The sequence below is a fragment of the Python bivittatus genome, unplaced genomic scaffold (assembly GCF_059951505.1).
Source record: "Python bivittatus isolate LINGU-HERP-01145 unplaced genomic scaffold, Pbiv_v1 ctg000610_np1212, whole genome shotgun sequence".
NCBI classification, from domain to species: Eukaryota; Metazoa; Chordata; class Lepidosauria; order Squamata; family Pythonidae; genus Python; species Python bivittatus.
Window position 1 is genome coordinate 20,376,683 of NW_028277088.1, and position 7,292 is coordinate 20,383,974.

General features: G+C 40.1%; 1 protein-coding gene across 2 annotated transcripts in view; it reads right to left on the minus strand.

Annotated features, from left to right (window-relative positions):
- The window catches only part of PTER (phosphotriesterase related), a 34,422-nt gene extending 34,061 nt beyond the window's left edge, over positions 1-361 (minus strand). The window contains exon 1 of one of the 2 annotated variants that reach the window (XM_025166277.2): positions 210-361. The gene's annotated coding sequence lies outside the window, so the exon portion shown is untranslated. Of the gene's footprint in view, positions 1-56 lie in introns of both variants that reach the window. The other variant, XM_007427573.4, reaches the window with a different exon arrangement.
- Positions 362-7,292: the final 6,931 nt, after the last annotated feature.

A 7,292-nucleotide genomic window follows, 5' to 3' on the forward strand; every position in this document is an offset into this window, starting at 1 on the left:
TGCCGCGAATAGCCCAAGGCCTCGCTCCAGGGACTTCGGGGGAGTCACTGCCTTACCAAGCGGCGAGGAAGCGGGCGCCGGTCGGCGACTCGTCGGGGCTAGGCCGTGGGCTCTTCAAGCCTTCTCAAGACCTTCTCGAGGCCCCGCTGGTGGTTCGGAAGGAGGCCGCGTCCCCCGTTAGTCGGCCGCCCGGTTAGTTTCGCTCTTACCAAGGGCGTCGGAGGAGACGATCGCTGCTCCCCCGCCTCTCACCGCGGACTCAGCGTCCCTCCCGCGGAAGGGGGCCTCGGAGCGCCTATGCAACCCCGCCTCCTGTCTAGGCCGGGCCCAGGTGGCGCGGCGTTGCGCTTCGTTTGGCTGGCATTTCACTGGATTAAAGATGAGGCGGAATATGAGAGGCCTGCCAGAAAGCGAAGGGCGGTATGTGTCCATCCGTCCTTCGGGTATGCTCGATAAATGAGGGAAACTTTAACCCGCTCTGAATTTATTTTCAGACTCAATATTATCTTTGTCTAGACCAGTGTTTCTCAACCTCAGCAACGTTAAGAGGTGCGGACTTCAACTCCCAGAATTCCCCAGCCAGCATGCTGGCTGGGGAATTCTGGGAGTTGAAGTCCATCCCTCTTAACGTTGCTGAGGTTGAGAAACACTAGTCTAGAAAGCTTATTCTCTGGAGAAATGTCCCTGCAGAAGTCCCAGTGGCCTGTAGGATTTGCAGTCTAATCACTCTGACTAATCGAAAAATTTAACAGGGCTGGATGAGAGACGGGTGGGAAATCCCAGGACTCTTAAGCTAGATTTGGGAAATCCAGACAACAACAACAAAACAATTACTTTTCCATTGCTGCCAAGAAAGCTGCATGGCCTTTCCAAGAAGTCACCCCAATTCAAGGGAGTCTTTAACGTTATGACTTCTATATGCTTACTCAGGACTTAAGAGGGACTGATTTTAAAGTGGCTTACTTCCTAGTAAGTGTGCCAAGTGTACCTAGGGTTACACTTAGGACCTTTAGGACTCATTTTTGCCAGTGGCATTTTCAACACTATGTCCAGATCCTTTACAGGAAAGGAGGGGCAACTGGTCAAGCCTGTGGAGGGCAGAGTTCCATCCAAAAGATGCTTCAGTGTTTGAAATTATCAGATGTATTTTTTTGCTCAAGGCAATAAAACTAGTAAATTAACATAAGCCCCCAAACTGTTTCAATACTTTCCATTTTCCCACACGCACCTGCTTACTGGACTGCTAATTTCACTGGAGAAGAAAACAGTGTTCAAAACATTATGTTGCTGCAGATGCGGTGAGAAGAAAAGCAGCGAGACTGCTCTGCTTTTGGGCCCTTATAGTGTTAAAAATTCTGCACTAAATCCCACTGAGTTCACTGAGATTTATTTCTAGGTAAATCAGTATTAGATTACAAATCTAATGTATAGTTTCAGTTCCATCATATGTTGTCGGTGATGCAGGCATGTGCTCAATTGAATTATTTTGAAATTCCATTTTGGAGATGCATTTCAAGTGCAATCACTTCATCTCACTCTGGAAAGTTGACATCCTTTCAGATGAAGCTTTTATCGTTCAATGTATTGTCTGTTGACTTTGGTTATATACTATTCCATTTCCAGACACTTAGGTTGCAACAGAAACAGTTGTGTCCCCAGATGTTGTGATTCTTCATCTGTGAACTTCTAGAGGAAGGTCAGACAACTGCACAATCTCTTCTGACTGGTAGGATTAAAAGCAGTCTGGAAGCACCCTCACTGACCTGATCCTAAGACATAATATGATTTGTTTTGTTTTGGATTGGTGCCTTGTATAAATTTGGCACATTTGTCCAGTTTCATCTAACCATGGCACAAGCATACCCTGGCAACTTACCATTTCTGACATGTTCTCATGATGTCACTTTCATCCCAACCTAATCTTAGTAGTCTGTATACATTCTGTTTTTAAAATAGTGTTTTTCTGCATAAGTAGGTAGCAAGTCACAACAGCTTTTACTATGGGTACAGTCTGACATACCTCACTGATCTTTTGGTTGGTGGTACTGTCAGTTGACTCCTAGAGGTGGGATAGCCCAGCATCTATTGTCCATTTTAGCCCAGTGCAGGCATGCCCAGTCCCCTCTGATTTCTGGACACTGTCTCCATGGGGCAGTGGGGGGGGGGAGTCCATTTTTTAAAAAACTAGGCTCTCCCCATTTACTTGCAAACTCTCTGAGCCAGTCTTGAAAATTCTGAATAGCCATGACCAGCAATGCTGGTAGGGGACTGAGCACTGAAGCAAGAGAGAGAATCAGCTTTCTTTCTGCCACTTTAGGGCTCAACACATACACCCTGCCAAACAGCTGTTGTCAGAATGCTTTCAAATACAGGCTTAGCACTAAACCCATGTTCAAAAGGAACCAGAACAACAGCTGACAGACATCAGGTGCTCTTTCTCTCCCACTTACCATGCATCCTCATACCCGTCAGCTATTATTTGCTCTTCTTTTAAACATGAGTTTAATGCTATTTCAGAAGAGCACCAAACCCATGTTAAAAAATTACTTAACAGCTGACAGTCATGGAGGAATATTGCATAGTTCACTGGGAGGCACACAACATTACCTACACTCCAACCCTTGTAACTATCAGCTGTATGGAGGCATGCGGGGATGCAAAAGGCACAACCTTATATTATTTATTTATTTATTTGCACAATGTATTAGCCACCCATCTCATTTTTTCCAAGTGACTCTGAGCGGCATACAACAGGGTTAAAAAACAATAAATACATTTAAAAAGTATGAAGCAAAACTAAAACAAAAAATAATAAGCAAAGATGTTAAAAATAAAAATAGACTGTCAGCTGTTAATAGAATAGCTATCATCACAATGTGTACCCTGTACCTATCAGCGTTAGGAGACTAACATGTTGGAAGGTTGTGTGGTGTGGTGGGTCTCTCTGCTGCATTCTGCAATCCTCAGCTCTTTCAACTTGCCACCTTGCCAGGCCTAGGGAACAAATCACCTACTGGGGAGAAATGGCAGGAGGGCCAAATGTTTACCTATCAGACTTCTATTCCAGTGGATGATTTTGTAGGATTGGAGACTTAGGGATTTTGAGGGAGCCAGTTAGTCCCCCCTATTCTGCCTCTTCTCCCAGTTTGGGGTTCAAAGGCTAGAAGCTTGTTTTGACAGGTGGTTAAAACTGCAGGTTTAGCCATTGGTCAAAACTTGCCTCTTCTCCATCCCCATTCCATGGTAAGACAAGTGTTTGGTAGATGTTTTCCTGCTTGATGGTGAAGTTTGTTGAGTGGACAGGCAAGTCAAGCCAAGGGCATCCATGTATCCCTTTTCTTAAACTTCCCTGCACACAGTAAATAAGGATACCGCCACTTGTGCTTAATTGCCCCATTTCACTTGTCATTTTGTTTCACATACTATAGTTTCAAAACTATGTTACTTAAATATTTTTCCTACTAAGACCTAATGTGGGGTTGAAATACTGGGAAATATACACCGTCAATCTGTTCAAAGTAATGCCTATATTATCTTAGTATTTACAACAGGTTCTGCATGGGTTTCTTTTCTTTATTAAGCAGCAAAAGTAAAAGACTCAAATAAACATTTATTTAGGTACTGTGTTTTATCTCAAAGGCTTCCAAAGTAATATAAATACTCCTTTTATTAATACTTCCTTCCACCACAGTGTAAAGCTTATGTGAAGGTCTTTTGGCTTTGATTATCCCATGTTTTGACAGCTACTACCTGTGTTTGCATAATATACTGAACCATAAACCTGCCAATTGTAATTTGGCATAGTATGGATCCTGCATGGTTATAGTTCAGCTTATCGTGCAAACCCAGAAAATTGGGATAATGAAGTAACCCATGAATAAGAGACATGAATGGAGATATTTCTTTGCTTTTGGAATCTTGGAATGAAGAACTAGAAGCATGTTTCCAATTATTTCCATTTTATAGCCCAGTGTTTTTCAAGCTTGGCAACTTTAAGTGTGTGGACTTCAACTCCCAGAATTCCCCTCTTAATTAATTTGATTTATATCCTGCCTTTTTAATTTGATTTATATCCTGCCTTTCTATTCAGGGAGCACTCAAAGCGGTCTGAAATATGTAGGTATGCTTGGCAGATTTGACTACATACTACATAAATAGGGAGTGAGCTCATTCCATAATCCTTGCAGTTGCAGTCACATTTACTCTAAGACACTATCCAGTCTTGTAAAGTCGCTTCTACATAAATGTTTAGCATTCAGCAACTTTGAGTAGATATCTAAAAATATCAACAATTTATGTTGCTCTTTTTGTCTGGGTTACTTCTATTTCCCCATAGTAAATGCATAACAGATAAAGGGCAAATCCATACCTCTAAACATTCAGAGACAAGTTCCCACAAGCCAGGCTGACCCAGTTTGGCTTAAGGAAATTTGTCTGTGAGCAGAGATGTCCATCCTAGCATTAGAGAATCTTTAGAGACATATGACAGATCTGTACATTTTGTATTCAGTGCCAGATGTACCCATTAGGCTGTAATGCAGATGTTCAGTATGTGAACTGGTTGCACCATTAGGATTTGTGAAATGACCTTGTAGCTTTGGAATCCTGAAAACATCTCCAAGTTTGGGAAAAGGGAAGTTGTCACTGCCTACATCATAATTTCTTCTTTTAAGTATCCCCAGATCAGTTTGAAAAAGAGCTCATTACATACAAGAGGGCATTATTCAGACATAATGATGTAATTTTGCAAACACATTTGCTTATATGCAGGTGACTTCCTTTTGGGTGAGGGTAGGTGGGGACCTTGTAGGTAAAGCAACACAATTTTGCATTTACTTTATCCCTCTGTCTGAAAAACCCAAAGTTATGCATGCACAATCATTGAAGCTTTGGTGCAGTTGTAACTGTAATCTTACAGACTCTGTTTTGTGTACCAATATTTACTTGAAGGAAAGTAATCCTAAATTTAAGACACCTTCCCCTCATTGCATTAAAGATAGAAAATAAAACTAAAACTTTTTGCATTAGCCCATTCTCTAAGTTGTTCTTCCCAATTTAGAGTGAAATTATGTGGACAGAAATAGTCTCACTTGAGGTAATTACAATTATCTAGTAATTGATAGCATCTTGTACAGTGGCATCTGGTGGGGGAGAGGTCAAAACAGGTATAATGGCATTTGTGACATTGCAATTGAAGCCCTGACTTTTTTGTATACATATTGAAGTTGCATGCATATACAAAGGCACAGGACTATGACCATGATGCTGCAACCACCATCTGCTCTGTTTTGATCCCTACAGAAGCCACTGAGCTCATACAGGTAGTTCTTGACTTACAACCACAATAGGGACTGGAAAATTTGTTGTTAAGTGGTGCGGTCGTTAAGCAAGGCATCACATGACCACACCCAATTTTACAACATTTTTGTGGTGATTATTAAGTGAATCATGTGGTCGTTAAGCAAATCACATGGTTGTTAATGCATCATGCGGTTCCCAATTGATTTTGTTTGTTGGAAGCCGGCTGGGAAGGTTGCAATTGATGATCACGTGACCCTGAGACACTGCAACTGTCGCAAATACATGCCAATTGCCAAGCACCCGAATTTTGATCATGTAACCATGGGGATGCCGCAGTGGTAGTAAGTGCGAGGACTGGTGTAAGTCACTTTTTTCAGTGCTGTCATAACTTTGAACAGTTGCTAAACAAATGGTCATAAGTTGAGGACTACCTGAAAGTGATACTATAGTTAGAGAAGCAAGGGTAAACAATTGCACTCCAACCTGTCAATTTGCTTTCTTTCCCATCCTTCTATCGCCCAACTATATGATGGCATAATTATAGACACTCATCAGTGTAATTATAACTACTGCACAATTATCAATGTGGATTTCACCATTCTTGTATTCTCCTGCATTCTGATACCAGACTGTGTATACTGGACAATGCTTGCTCCCTTAGAAGAAGCTGCTTTGATTTCTTCCTCTATACATTTCTCCTCCAGTAGTTCCACTTTATAATAGACCCACAAAAGTGAGGGAGTAAATGTTAAATTTGAAAGAGGAATCTGAATAGGCGATCTTTAATACTATAAGATCAAGAATTAACTACTGAGTTAATGCAAATCTTTTAACTCAATGGCATTCTCTAGAATGAAGAGGGGTGAAAAAATCCAAAGAGGGGTTTGATGGATTCCATCTTATTTTGTGCAACACTTTTTCCTATGTTCAAATCTTCATCTCAATCTTGTGAGGTTAGTTAGAACCTTCATGCACTAATTAAATATGCAGCATAAATTAAACTTATAAATACTGTTGTCAGCCTTTCAATATAATTAATGTTTAATATGCAAAATTTCAAAAATGATGTAAATGATTCAGTAAGTAAACTAGAATGTAAAACCTCTCTAGATGGTATTCTAGGACTGTGGTAAATTGTAGTTAATTATTCCAGAGAAGTTGAGCGAATAACTTAAAATTTTGTACCTTGTTCCTATAAAATGTAATCCAAGGAGATCGACAAAGTTAAGATTTAACACACTAAGTTTGCTTTGAGGCAAGGGAAGAGAGAATGATTGACCTTTAGATGTTCATTGAACAGTCTAAGGTTTGTTGGATTTAACATGGATGATAGGGAGAAATGTATTCCCAGCAGTTGGATTAAAGTGCATACTGTCAAAAATAGAACTAATATAAAAATCTCCAGATAAGTTTCTTATTAAGAATATTAACAGATACGCCTAGTACCTTTTCATTCTTCAGTAAGAAAGAACCAAAAATTTTAAAAGTGATATCTTTAGGTCTTGATAAGAGAAAACAGATGACAAACATATGAGATGCATATGCATACAGTTACCACTTAGCACAGATTGTTTGTTCCTGTTCAAATGAAGCAAATGTATTCCTATATATAAATCTGTGGTATTCCAGGACGAAAGCCTCTCTCCTGGAACAAACAGTAATTTCATTATTATTTCTTTTTTGGGGGAGGGGACGGAATGCACTGTAGGAAGATACTTGTACATGTATCATGTATCCAGTTCTATTTAGGATTATCAAGTGCCTAATATCACATGTAGTTGATTCAACAACTTCAAAAGAAAATATTTTTTTGACATTAAACTACAAAGAACTCTAGTGCCATTTTGTGACTAATACATTGTAAATTACTTTTAAATCATATAACTAAAGGAACTCCACAGCACTAAATTCAGTAAAGTACTGACTGTATGTTTTAGAAAATGTTCAGTAATATAGTCTGATAGATCATGAAAGAGAAAGAGGGGGGGGTC